Below are 25,491 nucleotides of genomic sequence, written 5' to 3'. Positions count from 1 at the left end.
TGCAGCACTGTTCACAATAGCCAACATTTGGAAGAAACCGGCATGTCCATCAGCAAACAAATGGATAAAGAAAATGTGGTCCATATACACAATGGAATAGTATTCAGCCATAAAAAGAATGAAATTCTGTCATTTGTAACAACATGGATAGAACTGGAGAACGTTATGTTAAGTGAAATAAGCCAGGAATAGAAAGATAAACTTCACATGCCCTCACTTATTTGTGGGAGCTAAAAATTAAAACAATTGAACTAATGGAGATAGTAGGATGGGAAAGGTAGTGAGGGGTGGGGAGTGGGGATGATTAACCGGTACAAAAATAGAATTAGATATAATGAATAAAATCTAGTATTTGATAGCACACCAGGGTGACTAGTCAACAATCATTTATTGTACATTTTTAAATAACTAAAAGAATATAACTGGATTGTTTGTAACACACAAAAGGATAACCACCTGAGGTGATGAATACCTCTTTTGTCCTCATGTGATTTTTATGCATAGTATGCCTTTATAAAAATATCTCATGTACCCCATGAATGTATAGACCTACTATATACCCACAAAAATTAAAATTAAAAAGAAATAGACTCACTTTAACTCAAATATATTTGTTATTAAAGGAAAGTAGGTGTCATTACCATAAGGAGAAAACCAAAATCCGTTGCTATAAATAGAAGAAAACTGTGAAAATAAACAAAAGCAGTTAGCTAGACAAGAAGGATTCCAGCCTGAATCTGCTTTTACTTTGATAAAAAGGGAGATTGTCAAGTATTAGAGAGATGTTAAGGAAAAACAGCATCAAACTAAGATTCCTCCTTCATGTAGTCAGAGTATGTTGAAAGAAAATTGAAAAGGCAGTGACTTCCTCATTCACTTATTGTCAGTTATTGCCCTGCCCCCGCCCCTATCTGGCTCCTTCGGACTCTCAGCAATGGTACATTCAATCACACTTAACATATGGTGAACAGCAAAAGTGAAAAGTTTGTTTCAAAGGTCACAGGCCAGGGTACAGTACAACAAAATACTTATGGTTACATCATAGTTTTGTTTCCTAAAGAGAATTTCATCTGACAATTTTAAGAAACTGTGTTTTCAGAATCTCTGAACTATCTCGGTAATCAATTAGACAACAGCAATCAAAACACCTCATTTTTGGAGCTTGCTTCCCACCCCACACCTCCCCCTCCACAAAAAAAAGCCAACAAAGCACTTTATCCAATTTGATAATCTGTGGGCGAGAAGAAATGCATATCAACTCTGGAACCAATCTGAGTAAGTTGAGATCCAAATTCATCTCTCTCTAGGTCTATTGCCTTAAAAAATCATTTAGTATCATTTATTTCTATTTCATCATTTGAAAAAGGAGATTAATAAGCCTTACTTCACAGAATTGTTGTAAGAATTAAAGGTAATGCATGTAAAGAAACTAACACCTAATGTGATTTTAAAACTTATAGACTCTCTGCTCTTCCCATTTGACAGACAGTCACATCTTCTCATACAGTGACAGCGGTAGCATCCTTGAAGCACAAGCTGAAGTGATGGCAATGTGGATGTAGTTGCCATCACTGACCCCTTTGTTAACCTCAAGTACATTGTCTATTTGTTCTAGTACGATTTCACCAATGACAAGTTCAACAGCATAGCCAAGACTGAGAACCAAAAGGCTGCTGTAAATGAAAAGCCCATTTCCATCTTCTAGAAGTGAGATCCTGACATTAAATGGGGTAATTCTTGTAATGAATTTGTTGTGGAATCTACTGGTGTCTTCATTTCCTTGTATAAGTCTGACTTCATATGAAGGGTGGAGCCAATAGGGTCATCATCTTTGTCCCTTCTGCTGATGCCCCCATATTGCGTTATGAGTATGAACCATGAGAAGTGTGACAACTCCCTCAAGATTGTCAGCAATTCCTTCTGCACCACCAAGTGCTTAGCCCTCCTGACCAATGTCATCAATAACAATTTTGGCATCATGGAGAGACTCAAGATCACAATCCATGCCATCACTGACACCAAGAAGGCTGGGATGGCCTCTCTGGGAAACTGTGTTGTGACAGCCATGAGGCTAGCCAGAACTTCATGCCTGCCCCTATTGATGCTTCCAAGGCTGTGGGCAAGGTCTGAGCTGAATGGAAAGCTCAGTGGCATGGCCTTCTGTGTCCCCATCCCTAAGCTGTGTCTCCAGCTTTCTATGGACTGTCCAGAGAAAGCTGCCAAATACAATGACACAAAGAAGGTGATGAAGCAGACATTAGATATTCTCCTAAAGGGCATCCTGGCTACACTGAGGACCTGGTTGTCTCCTAGACTCTAACAGTGACACTTACACTTCTACCTTCCATGCTGGGACTGGCATTGCCCTAACAACCACTTTGACTAGTTCATTTCCTGGTATGACAATGAATTTGGCTACAGTAACAAGGTGGTAGACCTTACGGACCACATATCCTCCAAGGAGTGAGAGCCTCCTGGACCACCAGCCTCAGTTAGAGGATAAGAGGAAGAGAGAGACCCTGAGGTGCTGGGGAGTCCTTACCCCAGTTCAATCCCTCAACACACTATGAACTGCTCATAGAAAGATGTGCCTCAAAACTTTAATTAGACCTTACAGCCACAGAGGTCTGCTTCCATCTCAATGGAGCAAATGATTTTAATAATTGGACTCTAAATGAAACTGAAACTCACTCACCATATGTGTAATGTATTTCATCTTATGAGCAAATTCTTGTGAGATTTGTTCCCATTACTCTTCCCCTCTTTGAGCACTGTGAAATCATAAAAAACTCGTTGTATGGCAATAAACTCTGTGATTTATGAAATCATACTTTGAACACCTCTTTACTTTAACCATGCAAAACACCCTCCCAAACAGAAGGAATTGCTCCCTCAGCTTTGTCCTCTTTGCACTTGTACTTACATTATCCTCACATTTTAGAATGGTTTTCTTTTGCATGTCTGTGTCACTTTCCTGCCTGTGAGCTCCTAAAGAAGGAGAACATATGCGTGCCCCTTTTGTAATCAGTGTCCAGCATGTCATCTGGTAGCACACGGTACAGGCTCCATAAGTGTAGGCTGACTTGAATTCAGTTGAATTTATTCTTTTGACAGAAAGCAAAGAGTGAAAGAAATGCAACTTCATACTAGCAAAAATATTTAGCATAACGCTGGTTATGGAGAAGATATGTTGTTCCTATGTCTTTGTTTGCAAATCATATACTAATTTGCAAATAAGTTTACAAATTTGTTAAAACACAAATCATGTAATCCTTATAGCAAGGTAGAAAAATATATATGCTGATACTTGAAATTTCTTTGCATTCTGGGCTTTGCTAAGAGAATAAGAGCCCATATCAAGAGTGCTAAATTGAAATTGCCGGAGTACCTAGATGCTGCGGGAACTTGGTAAGAGTCATGCAAATGGACACAGAACATTGACCAAACTTATAGAATGAACAAAACAGAATCAACTCAAATTTGCTGCCCAAAATGCTGTCAATGTCTTTGCTTTACTTCCCTGGGGAATTTTTTTGGCTCTGCAAGATACCTTGGGACCAAGTAAGAGATAATTTATTTCAAAACGAGATGTCCTATTTTTGGAGGACTGCCCTGAATTTTTTCTTTTGCCTATAATAATCTATTGTCCTGGATACCAAAAATAGTACCAGGCAGGGATTATTTAAAGCTCTTTGGTAAAAGGCAGTAATGCAGACTGTTAAACTTCTTAGAACAAAAGAAGCAAGTTTCAATCAAAGAGAACTTTGGAACTCTCTATAGTAGTGAAGACATGGACTCCTACCTCCAACATATTTGTTTTCTTTCATTTTTATTTTCTCAGAGCAGCCAAGGAGTAGGCAGGGTAGAAATTTGACTGGATAACAACGAATTGGTGAGCTTCTTTGGGGGAACCTACCTCAAAAACAAAACAAAACAAAACAAAAACTAAAACAAAAACAAACTCATAAGCAACCATTTTAGAACAGCAACGTTTATTTAAGTTGGATGATGCTGGGGAACTGTGAAAGGTACTTCTTTTTGCTTTAATATTGCTTCACAGGAAACTCAATCCTTCTGGGCAACACAACTTCTTTACTGCATCTTCAGAAGCTATGATACTCTTCAACCATCCTAAGGGAGTTTTAGCTTCCTATGGTTGCTGTAAAAAATTACCACAAACTTGTTGACTTAAAACAAAACAAATATATTCTCTTAGAATTCTGGTGGTCAGAAGTCTGGAATCAGATTTACTGGGCTAAGGTAGGCTACTGGGCTAATATGGCGAGGTAGGTTCCTTCTAGAGGGTATAAAGGGAGAACATCCATTGCCTTACCTTTTCCAGCTTCTAGTGGCCACTAGCATTTCTTGGTCTGTGGTTCCTTCTTCCATCATCAAAGCCCCTAAACCCCATGTCTGCTTTCATCATCCTATCACTTTCTTCTCTTCCATAGTCAAATCTCCCTCTGCCTCCCTTTATAAGGACATTTGTGATTACACTTATAGCTCACTTGGATAACCCAGAATAATTTCCTCATCTCAAGGTTCTTAATCAGATGTGCAAAGTCAGTTTTGCCCACAAGGTAGCATTTACAGATTCTGGAAATTAGGATGCAGATATCTTCAAGAGAGTGGGGCTGGTGGTTTGCATTATTCAGCCTATTGCAAATGACTAGTGAGTAGAAGAGGAGTTAACCTTGTTTCGTGTAGAACTGAACATAACTACCCATGGCAGAGGGATTTTGGAAGTTGAAAGGAAGTGTTTTGGATTATCAACACTTTCCAAAAGTAGAGAGGATTTTCTTGGGTCTGTGAGAAGATGTTAAACTGGAATTATAACTATGACCCCACAATACAACACTTGGGACATCTCAAAGTGAATTTCTAGGCAGAAACAAATTTTTGAAGGAAAATTTCCCCACAAGGAGACTATAAGAAATCAAAAGATTAAAGAAGGGGGAATATTTATGGAGAGATTTCCTTAAAGGGAACTTCTATCATCTCTCTGCTTCAAAGGGAATATGGTGAAACTGTTTCTCTTTCACATCCAGCCTAGAGGGAGTGGGCTTCAAAAAGACCACTCTAAAAGTACAGAGGAGCCTTGAACTGTTGTGTGACACACAAGCAAGAGGCTGTGGCTCTCAGCCTTAGTGGGAGTGTGGAAAGAAAGAAATAGCCTGCGTCAGATGAAAATGCCCTTTCTCTAATGGTGCGTCAAAGGTGCACAAAGCCCAGAAAACATACATGGAATCTGCAGTAAGGTTCTGCTGAAGAAAGCTTCTGCTGGAAAGTGAGTGGAGTAAAGGAACACTATGAACAACTCTGTGCCCACAAATTTGATAATCTATATGAACTGAACCAATTTCTTGTAAGACACAATATGCTAAAACTCATGCAAGAATAGACAATATGAATAGGCCTATATCTATTAAAGAAATTGAGTCAATAATTAATGTTATGGACTAAGTATTTATGTCCCCCAAAATGTATATGTTAAAATCCCAACCCCCAATGTGTTGGTATTAGGAGGTGGGGGCTTTGGGCAGTGATTAGATCATGAGGACTGGGGCCTCAAGAATGGTATCAGTGCCTTTATGAAAAAGAACCCAAAGTGCTCTCTTGCCCCTTTCTGCCATATGAGGACACAACAAGGATGCAGCAATATGCAGTGTGAAAGGGCCTTTACTAGAACCTGACCATGCTGCAATTCTGACCTGGGACTTCCAGTCTCCAGATTGGAAGAAATGCATTACTATCAATTATAAGATACCCAGTCTATGGTAATTTGTCATTGCAACCTGAATTGACTAAGGAAATTCATAACCTTCTAAAACAGAAAGTACCAGGCTCAGATAGGTTCTGTGGCGAAACATTTTGTGAAGAAATTATACCATTCTCTTTGGTCTCTTTCAGAAGACAGAAGCAGAGGGAATACTTCCTAAGTCATTCTTTGAGGCCAGCATAATATACAAAGACATTACAAGAAAAGAAAACCATAGACCAGTATCTCTCATAAACATTGATGCAAAAGTCCACAACAAAATATTAGCAAATAAAATCCAACAATATATAAAAAGAATTATATACCATGACCAAGTGGGATTTATCGCAGGTATGCAAGTCTGGTTCAACATTTGAAAACCAAATAATGTAATCCATTACACCACCAGGCTAAAACAGAAAAACCATATAATGGTATAAAAAAGGATTTGACAAAAATCCAACACCCATTTGTGATAAAAACTCACATTAAACTAGGACTAAATGGGAATTTACTCAATTTGATAAAGAACATCTGCAAAAAACCTACTTCTAACATTATACTTATTGGTGAGATATCAGAAGCTTTCCCACTAACATAAGAAATGACCAGGATGTCTCTTCTTACTACTGTTTTTTAACACCACACTGAAAGTCCTAACTAATGCAATAAAACAAGAAAAGAAAATAAAAATGTACACAAAGGAAAATATAGAAGTATTTTTTTATTTGCAGACAAATAAACTTTAAAAAATTGACCAAACAACCTTCTGCAACTAATAAACAATTATAGCAAGGTAACAGGATAAAACACTAATATAAACAAGTAAATTTCTTTCCTATGTACCAACAGTAAGCAAATGAAAATTGAAATTAAAACACAGTATCATTTACATTAGCCTTCTCAAAAATGAAATACTTAAGTATAAATATAACAAAATATACACAAGATCTATATGGGAAAAACTACAAAACTTTAATAAAAAATAAGATAACTAAATAAATGGAGAGATATTCCTTATTTATGGATAAGATGACTCAATATTGTCAAGATGTCATTTCTTCTCACTTTGATTTATAGATTCAAAACAATCTCAGTCAAAATTCCAGCAAGTTATTTTGTGAATACCAAAAACTAATTTTAAAGTGTATACAGAGAGGCAAAAGACCCAGAATAGCCAATGCAATATTGAAGGAGAACAAAGTTGGAGGACATTATAATAGTAAGACAGTATAGTAAGTTTTGAAGTTGAACATTATCCATTATAGTAATGTCCAAGTTCAAGACTTACTATAAAGTTATGGTAATTAAGATAGTGTTGTATTGGCAAAAGAGAGAGAGACAGAAAGAGAGAGACAGAGACAGAGACAGAGATAGAGACAGACAGACTGACTTAAATGGAACAGAAGAGAGCCCCAAAGTAGACTTACATAAATGTGATCAACTGATTTTTGACAAAGGAGTAAAGGATATACAATGGAGAAAAGATAGTTTTTTCAACAAATGATGTTGGAACAGGTGAACATCCACAAACAAAAATCAAATTTAGACATAAACCTTGCACTCTTTACAAAAATTACTCAGAATGGATCACAGACCTACACATAAAATGCAAAAAGCATAAAAACCTAGAAAATAACATAGGATAAACTTCTAAATGACCTTGGGTTTGGTGATGACTTTTTGGATACCATACCAAAGGCACCATTCATGAAAGAATTGATAAGCTGGACTTCGTTAAAATGAACATTTTCTGCTCTGCAAAAGACACTCTTAAGAGAATGAGAAGACAAATCAGAGTGGGAGAAAATATTTGCAAAAACATGTCTAATAAAAGACCACCATTCTAAATGTAAAATAACTTTTAAAACTCAACAAATTTATTTATGGTTTGCAATATTATTTCCCAATGCATAGGCTGCCTTTTAATTTAGTTTATTATTTCCATGGCTTTACAGAAGCTTTTAAATTTAACAAAGTCCTACTTGCTTATTTTTTCTTTTGTTACCTAAGCTCTTGTTGTAATATCCAAATGACATTGCCAGCCAAGACCAATGTCAAAAAGCTTTTCCTCTGTGCTTTCTTCTATGAGTTTTATGGTTTCAGGTACTACATTTAGGTCTTCAATTTTGAGTTGAGTTTTGTGTAAGGTAAGGGTCTAATTTCACTTTTATTGTATGTGGATATTGAGTTTTCCAACATCACTTGTTGAGGAGACTATCCTTTCTCCATTGTGTCTTTTTGGTGCCCTTGTCAAAAATTAGTTGACTGTATATGTTTGTGTTTATTTCTGGGATTTATATTCTGCTCCATTGGCCTTTGTGTGTACTTTTATGCTAGTACCATACTGTTTTGATTACTACAGCTTTGAAATATAATTTGAAATCAAAATGAGTAATGTCTCCAACTTTATTTTTCTTTCTGTAGTGCTTTTGCTATTTGGGACCTTTTGTGGTTCTATAGAATTTTTAGAATTTTCTATTTCTGTGAAAAATGCAATTGGAATTTTGATGGAGATTGTATTGAATCTGCATATTGCTTTGGGTGGTGTGGACATTTAAGCCATATTTATTCTTCCAATCCATAAAAATGAGTTATCTTTCCTTTTATCTGTGTCTTCCTCAATTTCCTTCATTAATGTTTTACAGTTTTCAATGTACAGATCTTTCACTTTCTTGGTTAAACTTATTCCTAAGTATTTTATTCTTTTAGATGAATGTACTTCAAGTACTATGCTCAATAAAAGTGGTGAGGGTGGACCTGTTTGCCTTTTACTGGATCTCAGAGGAAAAGCTTCCAGTTTCCCCCCATTGATTATAATAGCTATGGGCTTTCATAAATGACATTTATTATGTTATTGTGTCAAGGAAATTTCCTTCCATACTTAAATTATTGAAAGTTTCCATCAACAATATATGTTGAGCTTTGTCAAACAATTTTTCTGCATCTACTGAGATGTTCATGTGGTTTTTATCTTTCACTCTGTTAACATGGTATATAGGATTGACTGAGTTGCCTATATTTAAGCAGCCTTGTACCCCAGGGATTAATCTAACTTGACCATGATGCATAATATTTCTGATGTGTTATTGAATTTGGTTTGCTAGTATTTTATTTATATTATCAGGGAAAAGCAAATTAAAGCAACAATGAGTATCAGTAAACATGTATTAGAAGGAACAAAATACAGAACACTGACAATGCCAAATGCTGGTGAGGATGTGGTGTTCAAAGGACACTCTCATTCATTACTGGTGGGAATGCAAAATGGTACAGCTATTTTAGGAGACTGTTTAGCAGTGTCTTACAAAGCTAAACATACTTTTACCATATGATTCAGTAACTATGCTCCTTGTTATTTACCCAAAGGAACTGAAACTTTTGTCCACACAAAAACTGGCACATGGATGTTTTTAGCATCTTTATTTATGATTGCCAAAACTTGAAAGCAACCAAGATGTCTTTCAGTAGTTGAATGGATAAGTAAACTGTGTCTATCCAGACAATAGAATATCATTCAGTGCTAGAAAGAAACATGTTACAAAGCCATGACTAGACATGGAGGAACCTTAAATGCATATTAATAAGTGAAAGAAGCCAACATGAAAAAGCGACATACTGTATGATTCCAACTATACTATATGAAAAAGAAAACCTATGGAGATAGTAAAAGATTAGTGATTTCCAGGGCTTAGTGGGGTGGGAGGGATTAATAGGCAGAGCACAGGAGATTTTGAGGGTGGTGAAACGATTCTATATGATACTATAATGACAGAGTCATGTAATTATACATTTGTACAAACCCATAGAATGCACAACATTGAGAGTGAACTCTAATGTAAACTGTGGACTTTGCATGATAATGATGTGCCAATTTAGGTTAGTCAGTTGTAGCAAATGTACCACTCTGGTGGGGAATGCTAATAATGGGGGGCTGTATGCATTTGGGGACAGAGAAAATCTCTGTACCTTTCATTCAATTTTGCTATGAATCTAAAACTGCTCTAGAGAATACCCTATTTAAACACACACACACACACACACACACCACACAAAACTACTGCCCACACTAAAACATTTGCATGCCTTTGTAAGGGCCACTGTTCAAAATATATGCTAATGTGAAAGAATAAGTTAACAGCCAAAACTCATTTTTTAAAGCTGGTTTATCTCCAAATGCATGAGTGTTTTATTACTGTTATTACAAATGCCCTTTAATGTAGGCCTTCTCATTCATTATCTTAGAGAGTTCCAAAGTGAAATGAAAAACAAGAGTTTCTTGACAAGCTTACAGACTTTAAAGCCGTCAGAGTGGGTGGAAGAAATGAGAATTGCAAAGCTTTATAGACATTGATAGGATCGCTTTATTCTGAAATGATGATATAAATAAGCCTTTTCAAAAACTTCATTGAGTTTAGCATGGAAATTACCTTGTCAATTTGGGGAACTTGGTAACTTTTGGACCTTGGGCATAAATAATACATTGTCCAGCAAAACATTAGCCAAAACTTTTACTGGCAAGTTCACAAATTTCAAAAGCTTTACCATGGCAATTTCTAAAAAGCCAATCCTTAAGCTACCATGTTTGTGTGTATATTATTGTCTGTTTTAAACTGAGAAAATGCACTTTTTATCTTAAGTAGGAAGGGAGCTCATGTTTAATGTTTACTATGTGCTAGGTACTTAACATGACCGATCTCATTTAATCCAAACAACAAATTCATGAGGTCAGTATTATTATCTTGGCTTTAGATAAAAGGAAGCAGAGGCACAGAGAAAAACAGAAGTGAAGGCTTACATAATATTATGTTTCAGGCAGTGTTTTAAATACTTCTTGCATACACTGACATTTAGTTCTTCATAATGCCTTTAAAAGGTAGATACTATTATCGCCATTTTGCAGATGAGAAAAGTGAAGCACTGAGAGATTAGAGATTTGTTCAAGGTAAGTAGCAGAAGACAGAATTGAGATACAGGAAGTTAAGTCTGTACTCTATAACCACTAAGCTACAGAGTCTAAAGAGTGCAAAAGGCTTTACAGTAAGGACATGGCAGAGCCATTTTTTTCCTTGTCTTTCTAGCCCTTAAACTCTTTCTCATCTTTTAGGTTCAAGATTCCACTAAAATGAGAGTCATTATTGTTAGGATGAATTGTTTCCCTGAACTGCCATGGCCATATTATTAGTAGCTCTACTTAGCAAGTATTTAATTCCGATGTAAGCAGTTACATGTAAGTTTTTTGAAGACAGAGGCTAATTTCTTTCTTTGTGTCTCTAAGCACCCAACTTTTGTACAGTTGTGGGTGCTCAGAAAAAGTTTAAATGAACAGGAGGGGTGTTTCTGTTTTTTTTTAAACAAAAGGTTTTTGGTGTTGCTGTTGTTCTCTGCTACAGGGGCAAATATAACATGAATGAAAAGGTCTATAGCTGATGTTATTGGCATAGAAAAGTAAGTAGTTTAAGCCTGAATTGATAACATTCAAAAGGAAAGAATGTCAACTGAATGATACATCATTTTAGCTAACAGAAATAATGCAATGTAAATGGATAGAAAATTTAGATTACAATAAATATTTAAAAATTACTGTCTTCTCTACATGAATATAACTCTTCCTCTATGAGACTCATAATGAATATTTCTTTGATACATGGCAATAAGTAACAGAGACTGTATTATGTTCTTGGACACATGAGCCCCCACCTGGAACCCTGAGGTCAGTACTCACCGGATACTGAGAATATGTGGTTTCTGTTACCCATGAGATATCACTTCAGGTCTCTAAAGCTGAGAAGCAATACCCCTGTTCCCCAAGACAGACATCCTCCTTGTGTTCCAAGCAGTGTGGCTCGAGTAGGTTGGTTCAGGCAGGTGTGTTGCTATAAAAGCATCATTGAACTCAGAGTTACATGATCTAAGTTTAAATTTGAGTCCTGACATTCCCTAGCTGCGTGCTCAGGTAGCTTCCTGGGTTTCAATTTCTTCGTCTGTATAGTGAGTGTAGTAACACTGGCATACAGGTTACTTGATGGCTTAAGATTCTGTTTGCAAAAGTCCCTGGTATACTGATTTTCTCAGCTAGTATTTGAGCCATGTGAATTTCATTCATTCCTGTGGGGATAATTCCATTGGGTCTTGGCCACCTCTAACCTGTTTTGCCACTCTGGTTGCTGTTACCACAGTAGTTTCCTGAGGTCCTCAGTTCATTCAGGGCGGATTTCAACTCCCAAAACCACTACAGGAACCTTGTACATTCCTGCACTCTGATCACAACTCTCCTCAGCATTGCTGCTGCCACTGGCTCCCTCCAAGGCTCCAACATTTGCTTTTCCTTGGGGCTTCCCTGAGGCCCCCTCCAGCAGCTCTCACCACTTCTGTGGAGACCTTCAAGCTCTGTCACCCTCTGGCAGACTGAGACTTTACTTACCAGATTCCCTGTTCAACATCCAACATTTACTGAGGGCCTGCTAAGCACTAGGTTAAACAATGAAGTTATGGGTCCTTGCCCTTAAGGAACTTAGAATTCAGAAGGGAAAATAGACAGACTAACTATAATACTACAGTGAGAGATGAGTTAAGAAATAGAGAAGCAGAGAGTAGGGACCAGGAAGAACTCTTCTATAGACCTGCCTGCCCCCTAGTATTTCAGTTTTGCAATCCCCAAAGTCTTGAGTGTAAGACTCTGGATGCAGCAGAAAGTGACCACCAGTCCCAAAGGCTGACAATGAAAAGGTCTTAAGAAAGGTTTTGGCCGGGCGCGGTGGCTCAAGCCTGTAATCCCAGCACTTTGGGAGGCCGAGACGGGCGGATCACAAGGTCAGGAGATCGAGACCATCCTGGCTAACACGGTGAAACCCCGTCTCTACTAAAATACAAAAAATCAGCCGGGCGTGTTGGCGGGCGCCTGTAGTCCCAGCTACTCGGGAGGCTGAGGCAGGAGAATGGCATGAACCTGGGAGGCGGAGCTTGCAGTGAGCTGAGATCCGGCCACTGCACTCCAGCCTGGGCGACAGAGCGAGACTCCGTCTCAAAAAAAAAAAAAAAAAAAAAAGAAAGGTTTTTATACTTTTCCTGCAGGCAGGGCAGGGATACTCATATTCTCTGATGCCATCAGTCCACTATGCTCCCTGACCCACATACTGGAGGCAACTGCCTATGTAATTTCCACACATGGTGGCTTCTCTCCCTCTCATGTGGGCAGCCCACCACTCCCTGTCATTCCTCTCAGACTCCACCATGGCACAGGCTCCAGAAAACATTGACCATATTTGCATAAAACCTATGCAAAGTGCCTCATGGTTAAGTAAAAGTGATTCTTTTGACTGTAGAACCTTAGCTTTGGTTTACCTTTTTACCAGTAGAAGTGGATGTGGGCTAATTTTTTCAACTCTTTTACTTACTTCCCTTGCAGCCAATGGAAGGCATTCATGAACATCTGACTAGATCAGAGTGTGAAGTCTTCTCAAGTCATCTGAGGATAACTGACCCATAAGAGGATTGAACTCAGAACCCTGACTTCATTAGAGGTACATTCCAATCCCTGGTCTAAAACAAAGTGATCAGCTCAGAGGAGAGGTCCAATATGTGGATCCAGGGCCACAGCTCCTTCCATGATGTATAATTTTTGAGCTAATTGTAAGAAATGCACTGTAAAGATGAGTCTATATATTCTTGCCATAGTTTGCATCAATTGACAAACAGAATGAAATCAATGCAGAAGTAGATAAAGTGAAGTACATGAACAAGAGAAGGGATGATTAAGAGAAATAAATTTTTCTATACAAATATTTCAAAACTTGGCTCTTGAAGCATGAGTTCTTAAGGGTAGGCAGGTCCATTTACCTCTGTATTCTCAGAGAAACTAAGAGATAGTTTATCTGCACGTTGTAAGAACTTAAGAAATGTGAGTTTAGAAACTCCAAAACATCTTGCTGAATATCCAGAATAATGAAGTTGTGAGAAACAAATGAGTTGGAATAAGAGATGCTTAATATTGAAAATCAAATACAGAACAAGATACAAATCCATCTTATAAAGTATATTATAAATGTACTAGACCAGGTTTAAGGTAAGTACAATTTAAAAACAAAATATGTGAATTAAGAGTTGGTGAAAAATAAAAATCTATAAATGTCTTTAAAGTTGTTGAAAATGTCTAGTAGTTGAACTCTTACATAGTCTGTGACTATAAAGACAACACAAAAACTTAAAACAAAGGGTGGGGAAAGAGAGGTTAAAACTTGGTGAAAATATTTACTATCTCTCTGTTATGAATTTCTCTCTCCCAAAGAGATTTTCTTTTATTTTCAATTTTCCTATGTCATCAGTATAGACTACATGAAAACCAGTCTTTTAGACTAACAACTACCTTAAAAATTATTCTCATTGTTCACTAAACCATCCATTTCTGGATTCTTAAAATACCTCTTGCTAATAGGACCATTCACAAAAATGTCATTTTGGTTCACTGAAATGAATTCCTTTCCCGTCCAAGAATGAAATAGTCATTTAAAAACAACACATTATTTCCTTGCAAAATAAAATTGCTAAGCTTAAGAAATAAAATACAGAAAAGTCAAATGAGAAATTCCTTTGTAAGAGGCTATCTGCTGTTGCAGCAATAGGACACTTGCTCCTCTCTCCTACATTCTGCAGTGACTCTGGGGTCCCCAGAGTTTGGGCATAAATAATCCAAACTATATCCACAGTGCAGAGAGCCTAGTCAGCCTTCCTTCCCTCCTGCTGGCACTGGAAAGTAACTGACATGACCTCTGGCTGCTTTCTAACCCTTTTAGTTAAGCCTAGGTGTCAATTAAGTTCAGTGCTCCAGCCCTATTCACTCCCTAGAACTAGCTGGAAGGAAGCTGCTACCAATCAATGAGTAGATCCATTACTTTCCTGAGTGCTCAGCCCCAGAAAGAGAAATGCTGAATTTAGAAAAGATTGGGTGGACTTTGGACAATGTGTGGAAAGAAGTACATTTCCTAGGCTGGACACACACCCCAGAGAGCTTCTGGGGATGAAGAAAAGAGAAAAGAGGGGTCTCTGAAGTATTTATTTTGGGAACTCAAGCATTAAATTTATTACTTAGTCACTTAGCAGTTGCTATTTTCTTCAACCTAGAATATTACCCTCAATGACAGCTAAAACCAAACCAATTTATCATAGGGATGGATTTGAAATAATGTGATACCTAATCTAATTTCACATGAAATTTCACAGTTATAATAAAAATGCAGGTACTGGTTTTCTTCAAATAAGAAACATTTTGAACATGTAAAAATAACCTCTGACCTATATATGACTTAATTTGCTTGTTCTCATTCATGCAATGTCCACATACTGATTGAACATTTATGGCAGCCCCATAGTACTGACAGATGCAGGAGGCAGATAAAGGGGGTCCCCAGAGAATTTCCGACCCACCCCACAAGTGTCTACATCAAATGTTTCCTGCAGATGAGGGAACTTGCCCAGGGTCTTGTCTGTGTATGCCTGCAATGGACTGGGGATCTACTTGCACACTGGGAGAATGGAGTGGAACCACGGGAAGTTCATGCCTTGTGCAGGGGGTGGGGAGCCTGGCCTCCTCAGCTCCTGAATTGGTAGTGGCCTGGAATTCAATCTGTGAGGTGGTAGCCTGTTAGCAAGACCCCCTCTCACTTTGCTGAGAGTTTTCTTTCTTTCTTTTTTCTTTCCTTTTCACCCAATAAACTCTGCTCCCCTCACCTTTCAATGTGTCTACATGCCTAATTTTTTCTGGTCATGATACAAGAACCCAGATTTAACTGAACTAAGGAGCAAAAATTCTGCATCATTTTGGTGGCCCACATAGGGACATGAGGAAAGGTGAGTAAAATGCAGACCAATAGATCTTTTTCCCTCTTGTTTCTGAGGCTTTTTGTCCTCGGCTTCTTCTGAGGGTAGAGGAAGCTGTGCACTACCCCACCCCAATGGCCACAGACATGCATTTGGGACAGATGGGTGAGTGATGGCTCCCCAATCCCACTTCCTTCCTGGCTGGGGTGCATGACTATGTCTGCTGCATGTGCATATGGCATCCAATGGCCATTAAGGGTGAGAAGGAGCCCCAGCTGCTGCCTGGGCCTCAAGACAGCTCGGGGACCCAGGTTCATGTGGCAGGACAGCCAGCATTCCCCACCACACATTCATGGAGGCTTCCCTTCCCTCAGTCAAGGGGTCCAGATCCATCTAACAGCAATTAATTTTCTCTCCAGGTTGGAGGAACCCATTTGCATAAAAAAGAGGCTCTTCCCCCCAGACATCTTTCTAACTCTGAACTTTTTTTCCCCTTTTCTCTACCCTGTCAATAGTTAGCACAGCCCTGCACTTTAAGCTTTTTTCTTTTCTCCACCAGGTCAGGAGTTAACTTTTAAGCAAGAGATTTCTTTCCTTTTAGAAGATGTTTTACTAGGCCAGGACCCCAACTATCACTGTTTATATTCTCTGTAGAGTTTTAATCATGAAAAAGAATTTGTAAGGTTGTTCTTAAGCTGTAGCCAATATCGTGTGCTTTGCATGTCTTTTTGTATGGTCAGCAAACTTTGTTGCAGAACTCCATCTTGTTTTACATCCTTGGAAGCATGACCTGTAACCACATGGCAGTGCTTTGTTTTAGCCCCCGCCATTTTACAATTGTGGACAGGTTGAATCCTGGCTTAGGGAATGAGTCCTTTCTGGTTTGATATCTGCATGATTTTGCCATTTGTTAATTCTTTTCCCCTCCACAAACCACCTTGGATTTCTCTTTCTCTGAGTCTTTAGTAAAGTTTGAAAGCCAGAAATATTGGTCACTTGGCATGTCAAAAGTCAGGTAATAAGTGATTTAAAAGGATTTTCTTAAAGAGCACTCAGCTTAATTAAAAGTGGATATCCAAGTTGTAGGTACATTTAAAAGGCCTTCATGATTTTCTCTTCTTGGATCTTGTTTTTCTGGAAAAGAGGTTTTTCATCACTCAACTGAATTATTTTTCCCCATTTTGCCTTGCCACTCTTAATGCAGGCATGAGAGGGGAGTAACCTTTGTTTTCCTCATGGAGCCCCAAGAATTGCAGTCTGATGAATTCCTCTCAAAATGTTTTGTCTTCTGGCTGTACCTCTTTATTAGGCCCCCAAAACTGTATGCTTTCCTAATCTTCCTCTTAATGGTATCCACACAGGGGCAAATAATCCAATTAGCAGATTGGCAAACAAAAAATCTTATAGCTATTTGATCCTTTTTTGCCTGTCTATGTAGTTATATATGCATTGTATGTGTAATGTCTATTAAAAAAGAGCTCTAATTAACTTAAAGAAGGATAAGTGCTTGGATCAAATATTTATCTAAGGAAAGATAAAAGCTGTGGTGCCTTTTAGTTCATGTGACTTTAATCTTTGAGAAATAAAAACAGCCTTAAATAGTATTGGTAAAATGCAGATGTCATCAAAATGAAAATTGTTGCCTAGAGCTAAAGGATTGCTTTAAATTAGATAAGATAAAGTTAAAAGTTCAAACAAGTTGTGAAAGGATTGTAAAAATTAATCATGTAGAAAAATTTCATATGTGAACATGTTGACTAAATTCAAAAGGGTATTATATGTTTTTTTCTGCTAATTGAGCACTGAAATAAAAGCACAGCAAGGTACTCTTAAGGAACTAATCTGATCTTTGGCAAAATTTATAAAAGGTTATAAAAGATTTTTGCTTTTTTAAAATTTCAGTCATTATTTTGGTAAAATAAATAACTTATGGTAATCTGGAATTCTAGTTCATAACATCAAGTGTTTTAAACCTCTAATATATTTAACAGGCATCCCCAAATGAAACTTCAGTTTCAAAATCATCTTTCCTGACACCAGGCTTTGGATACTACAGAGGGCCCTGAAACATCTGGAAGAGAGTTAAACAGTATTATTTAACATGTTTAGGCAGATGGGATTGTCAAAATAATGTTTAATCGTCTTCATGTTATATTTTAGGGAATATTAACGTATGTTTCAAAATTATATGGGATTTCTAAAATTCTAATGTCTGAGTATACACTATCAATCACAATTAAGGTTATTTTCAACTATTGTAAACCATGGAGATAACCAAATTTCTTTGTCAACCGTGTTTTTGACTGTAACTACCCTGGAGATTTTGTTATTCATAGACAATTATTGTTCTGATCCTCTTCAAATAATGGTTTACAATCAGCTACAGAAATTTAACAGTGCTCTCAAATGCAGGTTTATGATAAGTTTGGAGATTGTGACATTGGAATAATAGAAAAACATACAGGACTGATGAAGAGCTAAAATGTTCACAAATATCAAGCAAAACAAGAATTAACTGAATGGACTGAACTAATAGAAAACTAAAGTAATCAATTTGACTTTTGCTTGGAACATAGCTGATCCTTGTTTGTTTTTCACATTCAAGGAATCTTATTTTGAGCTATTTACAGTCTTTACTAATTGAGTAAGGTATATGCCTGTGAACAAAATTTGGAGCATATTTCTCTCTCTCTCTCTCTCTCTCTCTCTCTCTGCCTGGCTTCTCCAGAATTTGAAAATTAGTTGTGAGTATTGTTAACTTATGGCACTATAGTTGTTTGCATCAGTGTAATAAGAATCAATTTTCTTTTGCAACAGGATGCAATTGGAGAAAATGGTTATTTTACCAAGGCTTTGACTGGAAGGGTATGCTTACCTTTAAGAAGTCAAGCTCGACCTGCAGAGCCAGTAAAAACCCCTTGGGAAAGCTATCCTCATACCTGGTCTACACAGTCCCTGTACAGGCTTTCCAACATGCAATGAGTAAAGAATGTCACTTTCTAACAGGTCCAGGAATCTCATGCTCTTGGGACCTCTAGAGAGGAGTTTACCCAACTCACAGGTATTTGAGGGTAGAAACCCATGACTGGGCGTGGCTTTAGAAAGTTCTATCTGATATTCCTTGTGAAACAGAGTTCCATCAAAGCCAATCTAAAAAGTCTACGTAGAAAAAAATATTCTTACTGTACTTTATGTAAATAATCGGGCCAACTATAAGACTAAAGAATATTTTACAAATGACTCAGTCCTATCATGATTTGTTTTTAACAAAAATGAGGACTGGAGAGAGAGAAATTATGTTTTAAAACTTATCATACGTTTGTCATTAACTTCTAGACTTGGCCGAGTGCAATGGCTCATGCCTGTAATCCCAGCACTTAGGGAGGCTGAGGCAGGCAGATCACCTGAGGTTGGGAGTTTGAGACCAGCCTGACCAACATGGAGAAACCCCTTCTCTACTAAAAATACAAAATTAGCCAGGCGTGGTGGTGCATGCCTATAATCCTAGCTACTTGGGAGGCTGAGGCAGGAGACTTGAACCCAGGAGGCAGTGGTCGCAGTGAGCTAAGATCATGCTATTGCACTCCAGCAACAAGAGCAAAACTCTTGTCTGTTGCCTACATTTTAGGCTAACCCTGCTTAATCCTGCTAACCAATCAGCAGTCTCCCACTGCAGCTTAGAAGAAACAAAAGGGATGGGTAATGTAAAAATCTGGATCAATATTCTAGTTCTGAGCAATTATCCTACAAATACTGCCAGGTGATGGGAATAGATAGGGTGTTCATTACCTGGAGGTTTCTTCTGTGGGGAAGTAAGACCAAAGGAGCAAACCAAACTCAAGCCACATGAACCCAAATCTTGGCAAGCATTTCTATAGCCCCCAGTTATCTGGGCATGTCACAAAACATCCTTTTCTCTCCTTTGTTGTAGGAGGACTCAATTCCATAGCTTCACCTTAGCATTTGGCTTATAATAAGAAGTCCATGCAACCCCCCAAGACACATTTTAGATTCCAAACCCAATTCCAAGCTTTCGATCAAAGCCCTAGGAAAGAAAACTGGATCTGAGGGATCCAGAGACAGATGATAACAGAAACTAAAAAGCACAGGGCAGGTAAACATGACTAACTCCTGCCAATTAAGCCAAGCTTCCCATTTCATGGATAAAAGTCATGCTAGTATCCATGGCATAAATGAGGTCTAAGGAATTTGAAGGCTACTGACAGCAGGGAAGATAGGGCATATGTGCATAAGCAGATATTCCCATCCTCTAGATTCCCTGTTAACATGGGTGACAGCTGCTCTGATGACACCCATGGGTGGCACCTTGTCATGGTCACTAGTACTTGGGGATATAACAACAGAAGAAAGAAAGATGAATGCCTCATTTTCTCTCCCTCACATACCCCGGGTATTTTCTAGGAACAGAAGGGAACCTAGGATGCCTTGCTCCCCTCTTTCTAGATGAGTAGCCATCCATCTTCAGCCTGTACCCCTTTCAAATGCATCCTGAAGCCTAGAACTCCTTTGGGAAGAAATGCCTTCTTTTTTTCTTTTTCCTCCTTTGTCTTCTCTTCACTGATTTGTAATTGTGTCTCCATACTATGGGACACTCCCTCAGATACATCCTCCAAACTGGGAAAAGTTAATTTCCCAAATTCTGTAGTCTGCTTTCATGCTGCTGATAAAGACATACTCAAGACTGGAAATAAAAAGATGTTTAACAGACTTACAGTTCCACATGGCTGGGGAAGCGTCACAGCCATGGCAAAAGGCAAGGATGAGCAAGTCACGTCTTACATGGATGGCAGCAGGCAGAGAGAGCTTATGCAGGGAAATTCCCCCTTATAAAACTATCAGATCTTGTGAGATTATTTACTATCATGAGAACAGCACAGAAAAGACCTGACCCCATGATTCAATTACCTCCCACCAGGTCCCTCCTACAACACATGGGAATTAAAGATGACATTTGGGTGGGGACCCAGGAAAATCATATCATTCTGTCCCTGGCCCCTCCGAAATCTAATGTCCTCAAATTTCAAAATCAATCATGCCTTTCCAACAGTCCCCCAAAGCCTTAACTCTTTTCAGCATTAACTCAAAAGTCCAAAATCCAAAGTCTCATCTGAGACAAGGCAAGTCCTTTCTGTCTATGAGCCTGCAAAATCAAAAGCAAGTTATTTACTTCCTGGATACAATGGGGGTACAGGCATTGGGTAAATACAGTTGTTTCAAATGGGAGAAATTGGCCAAAACAAAGGGGTTACAGGCCCCATGCAAGTCCAAAATCCAGCATGGCAGTCAAATATTAAAGCTCCAAAATGATCTCCTTTGACTCTATGTCTCATATCCAGTTCATGCTGATGCAAGAGGTGGGTTCCCATAGACCTGGGCAGCTCTACCCCTGTCCTGTGGCTTTGCAGGATGTAGCTCCCCTCCTGGCTTCTTTCATGGACTGGCAGTGAGTGTCTGTAGCCTTTCTAGGTGCACAGTGCAAGCTGTCAGTGGATCTAGTATTCTGGGGGTCTGGAAGATGGTGGACCTCTTCTCACAGCTTCACTAGGTGGTGCCCCAGTAAAACTCTGTATGGGGATCTGACCTCACATTTCTCTTCCACACTGCCCTGGCAGAGGTTCTCCAATAGGGCCCCATACCTGGAGCAAACTTTTGCCTGGAAATCTAGGTGTTTCCACACATCCTCTGAAATCTAGGTAGAGGTTCCCAAACCTCAATTCTTGACTTCAGTGTACCTTCAGGCCCAACATCACGTGGAAGCTTCCAAGGCTTGGGGCTTGCTTACACCCCCTCTGATGCAACAGCCCAAGCTATATGTTAGCCCCTTTTAGCCATGGCTGGAGCAGCTGGGACACAGTGCACTAAGTCCCTAAGTTGCACAGAGCAGGGGTGCCCTGGGCCTGGCCCAGGAAACCATTTTTTCCTCCTACACCTCTGGGCCTGTGGTGGGAGGGGCTGCTACAGAGACCTCTGGCATGATCTGGAGATATTTTCCCCATCGTCTCAGGGATTAACATTCATTTCCTCTTATTCAAATTTCTGCAGCTAGGTTGAATTTATCCTCAGAAAATGGGATTTTATTTTCTATCACATTGTCAGGCTGCAAATTTTCTGAACTTTTATGCCCTGCTTCCCTTTTAAAACTGAATGCCTTTAACAGCACCCAAGTCACGTATTGCTGCTTAGAAATTTCTTCCACCAGATACCCTAAATCCTCTCTCTCAAGTTTAAAGTTTCACAAATCTCTAGAGCAGGGGCAAAATGCCACCAGTCTCTGTGCTAAAACATAACAAGAGTCATCTTTGCTCCAGTTCCCAACAAGTTCTGCATCTCCACTTGAGACTACCTCAGCCTGGATTTTATTGTTCATATCACTATCAGCATTTTAATCAAAGCCATTCAACAAGTCTCTAGGAAGTTCCACACTTTCCCACATTTTCCTGTCTTCTTCTGAGCCCTCCAAACTGTTCCAACCTCTGCCTGTTACCCAGTTCCAAAGTTGTTTCCACATTTTTGGATACTTTTTCAGCAATGCTCCACTCTACTGGTACCAATTTATTGTATCAGTCTGTTTTCATACTGCTGATAAAGACATACCCAAGACTGGGAAGAAAGAGACTTACTGGACTTATAGTTCCACATGGCTGGGAAAGCCTCACAATCACGGCAGAAGGCAAAAGGAGAAGCAAGTTACATCTTACGTGGATGACAGCAGGCAGAGAGAGAGAGCTTGTGCAGGGAAACTCCCCCTTATAAAAACCATCAGATCTCATGAGACTTATTTACTGTCACAAGAACAGCATGGGAAAGACCTCTCCCCATGATTCCATTAACTCCTACTAGGTCCCTCCCACAACACATGGGAATTCAAGATGAGATTTGGGTGGGGACACAGCCAAACTATACCACCAAACCTTAAACTAGTTGGCTTTGAATTGGGTTTTGGGGAAGGGAACCCAGAGGCCTGACATGCCAGCAAAAGGGTAAACGTGTTTTTTACCAGTTGGGCTTTTTGTCTCCCTCTCCCTGTCCAAACTAGTAAAATACTTTGGGATTTTGGAGCTATCCTTACCCCCACCTTGTTTTGTTTTGACACATGTTTTCCAATAATCTGGTTTGTCTCTTTTCACCTTCAGGCCATCAAACTCCAAATGTTCATGCAACCAGAGCCTCAGACAATGGCCCCTTTTAACAGGGAACCTTACATGAACCTCAGAGGGAACCCTGACTGCTGTTTTCCCAAAACAGTGCTCCCTATCAGCAGGAAGCTGTTAAGATCAGTCTTCGTCCTCATTCTTATTTTAATGGCAGTTAGATGTACTGCTTTAGAGGGGGGAATGATAGATGCAGGGGGCAGATGAGGGGGGGTTCCCCAGAAGATCTCCAACCCACCCCACAAGTGCTTACATCAGATAATTTTGTGCAGATGAGGGAACTTGCCCAGGGTCTTGTCTGCACATGCCTGCAATGGACTGGGACCTGTCTGTGCCCTGGGAAAATGTGGTAGAGCCATGGGAAGTTCACACCTTGTACAGTGGAGGAGGAGCCTGGCCTCTTCAGCTCCTGTGTGGTGGCCTGGAATTCAATCTATGAGGTGCTAGCCTATTAGCAAGACTCCCTCTCATTTTGCTGAGAGTGCTTTTTCTCTTTTTTCCTTTTTGTCCAATGAATTCCACTCTCCTCACTCTCCAGTGTGTCCATGTGCCTATTTTTTTCTGGTCGTGATGCAAGAACCTGGATTTAACTGAACTAAGGAGCAAAAATTCTACGTCGGTACTAAGCTGAGAAAAATAATTCAGTGTAGAGAGCCTTGCTACTCATAGGCCCTAGACCAAAATATAGATATTACCTGGGAGTTTGTTAGAAATGCACAATCTTAGCTGCATCAGACTCACTGAATATAAACTTATATTTAACAAAATTCACTGGTGATTTACACACACATTAGTGTTTTTGAAGCACCAGTGTAGAATGGTCTCCAAACTTTTTAAAAATCTCGCATCTCTATCCATTAAAAGAGTAACACCCATCACAATGTATGCATAATTTATAAATTATATATGTACTACTATAACATGGTGTACATTTTATAAAGAAAGCATTGGCTGGGTGCGATGGCTCATGCCTGTAATCCCAGCACTTTGGGAGGCCGAGGTAGGCAGATCACTTGAGGTCAGGAGTTCAAGATCAGCTTGGCCAACATGGTGAAACCCTGTCTCTACTAAAAATACAAAAAAAAAAAAAATTAGCTGGGCATGGTGGTGGGCACCTGCAATCTCAGCTACTCAAGAGGCTGAGGCAGGAGAACTCCTTGAACTTGTGAGGCGGAGGTTATGGTGAACTGGGATCGCGCCATTGCACGCCAGCCTGGGGGACAGGGCAAGATTCCATCTCAAAACAAAGAAAGAAAGAAAGCATTAAATATAAAACAAGTTAAAATATAGACATTTCAGTAATTTCTTGCCATGCATCAATGGATCATCTTAAGTACATCCCTGACCATGAGGCTAGCGCACTGAACCAAAGATATGAAACCCTGGGCTTGATTCCTGTCTCTGTCACCTCCTAGCTTTAGTTTCCAGAAAGACTTGGGATAATCTGAAGCACAACTCCAGTTGCACAGCACTCTGGGTTGTAGAAAGAAGAGGTGATAGAGAAGGGGAGCTAGCAAGAAAAGGAGTCATGGCCAGGGAGAGAGAGAGAGGCTGATGACCATTAATTAAGTCCCAATTAAAGAAAGGCAACCCCAGTTCAGTTATAGGAAGGTTAACAATTCAAGGGGAGTTGGTTTCCTCAGAAGTTAAGAATAGTAATGGGCAATTCTCTAGGGAAGATACAGACTCAGTAATTAAACAGGAAATAGAAAATGAGTGAGAACTGGAAGCAGGTTCCTCACGGGAAGAAGGAAATAATTGAAAGTTTGGAGATAGGGAGATTTGGGTTCAAATAATTGCTGCACTTCTTATAATCTGTGTAACTTTGGCAAGTTACTTAAATAAACTCTTAGAATCTCCATTTCCTATCAGGGTTAATAAGAGGTGCCTTGGACTATGGAGAAGTTTCAAAACTTAAAGGCATCCCAAATGAACCCATTGTGGTTTGAGTTCAAGAATGGGCAAACCATTCCAAATAATAACAATCTGAGAAATTTTTTTAAAAAAATTCTCAAGTTTTTTAAATATAAATTTACAGGGTCATTTGCCAAGAAAGCAGAATATAAAGGTAGCACCTCCCTAGCTGGGATTGGTGCTTTTTTGCTGCAAGGAGCTCAAAACCCATTCTCATGACATCTTGGCTTCCCCAGCCATCAGCTAATGATCATGAATTCAAGTGCTGAGTGGTGTCTTCATGATCAAGAAGGTGCTTTGCACTAATGCTTCTGCATCCCCTTAGAAATGGGTATAGTGGAATAGATAAGTGTGCCAGCTCTGGAGCTAGGCAGATGTAGGTTTGACTGAGTACATCTCAGCACCTGAGAATAAAGTGCATTTTTTTTCAGAGTTATAAATGAATATGGCAGCAGGTTGGCTGACCAGAGGGCTAGTTTTTCCAGATGCCACTTTCCTAAGGTGGCAGAGCAGTTCCTGGTTGCTGAGACCCTAGAACAAGAGGAGACCCGGGGCAGATTGCTTAGGGGGAGGGAGGAAGTGTAGGGGTGGGCTTAGATTTGAGAAATTTCAAACCCACAAGACCACCAAAATGCTTGAGGCATCAAGTGGCTCCTCGTGTTCTTTAGTCCCCTATCAGGAGACCATTTCCCAAATCCCCCAGTTAACAGGGTAAAAGTGAATGCCCTACTGCCCAGCAGCTCTCCATTACCTGTGACAGAAGCCTTCAACCTACTGGGTGCTTATCACATTCTCTTGGGTAGGGGCTGACAATGACAGCATGTCACTTTA

This window comes from Colobus angolensis, unplaced genomic scaffold (genome assembly GCF_000951035.1).
Source record: "Colobus angolensis palliatus isolate OR3802 unplaced genomic scaffold, Cang.pa_1.0 Scaffold422, whole genome shotgun sequence".
Taxonomy (NCBI): domain Eukaryota; kingdom Metazoa; phylum Chordata; class Mammalia; order Primates; family Cercopithecidae; genus Colobus; species Colobus angolensis.
Note: the sequence above shows the minus strand (reverse complement) of the source record.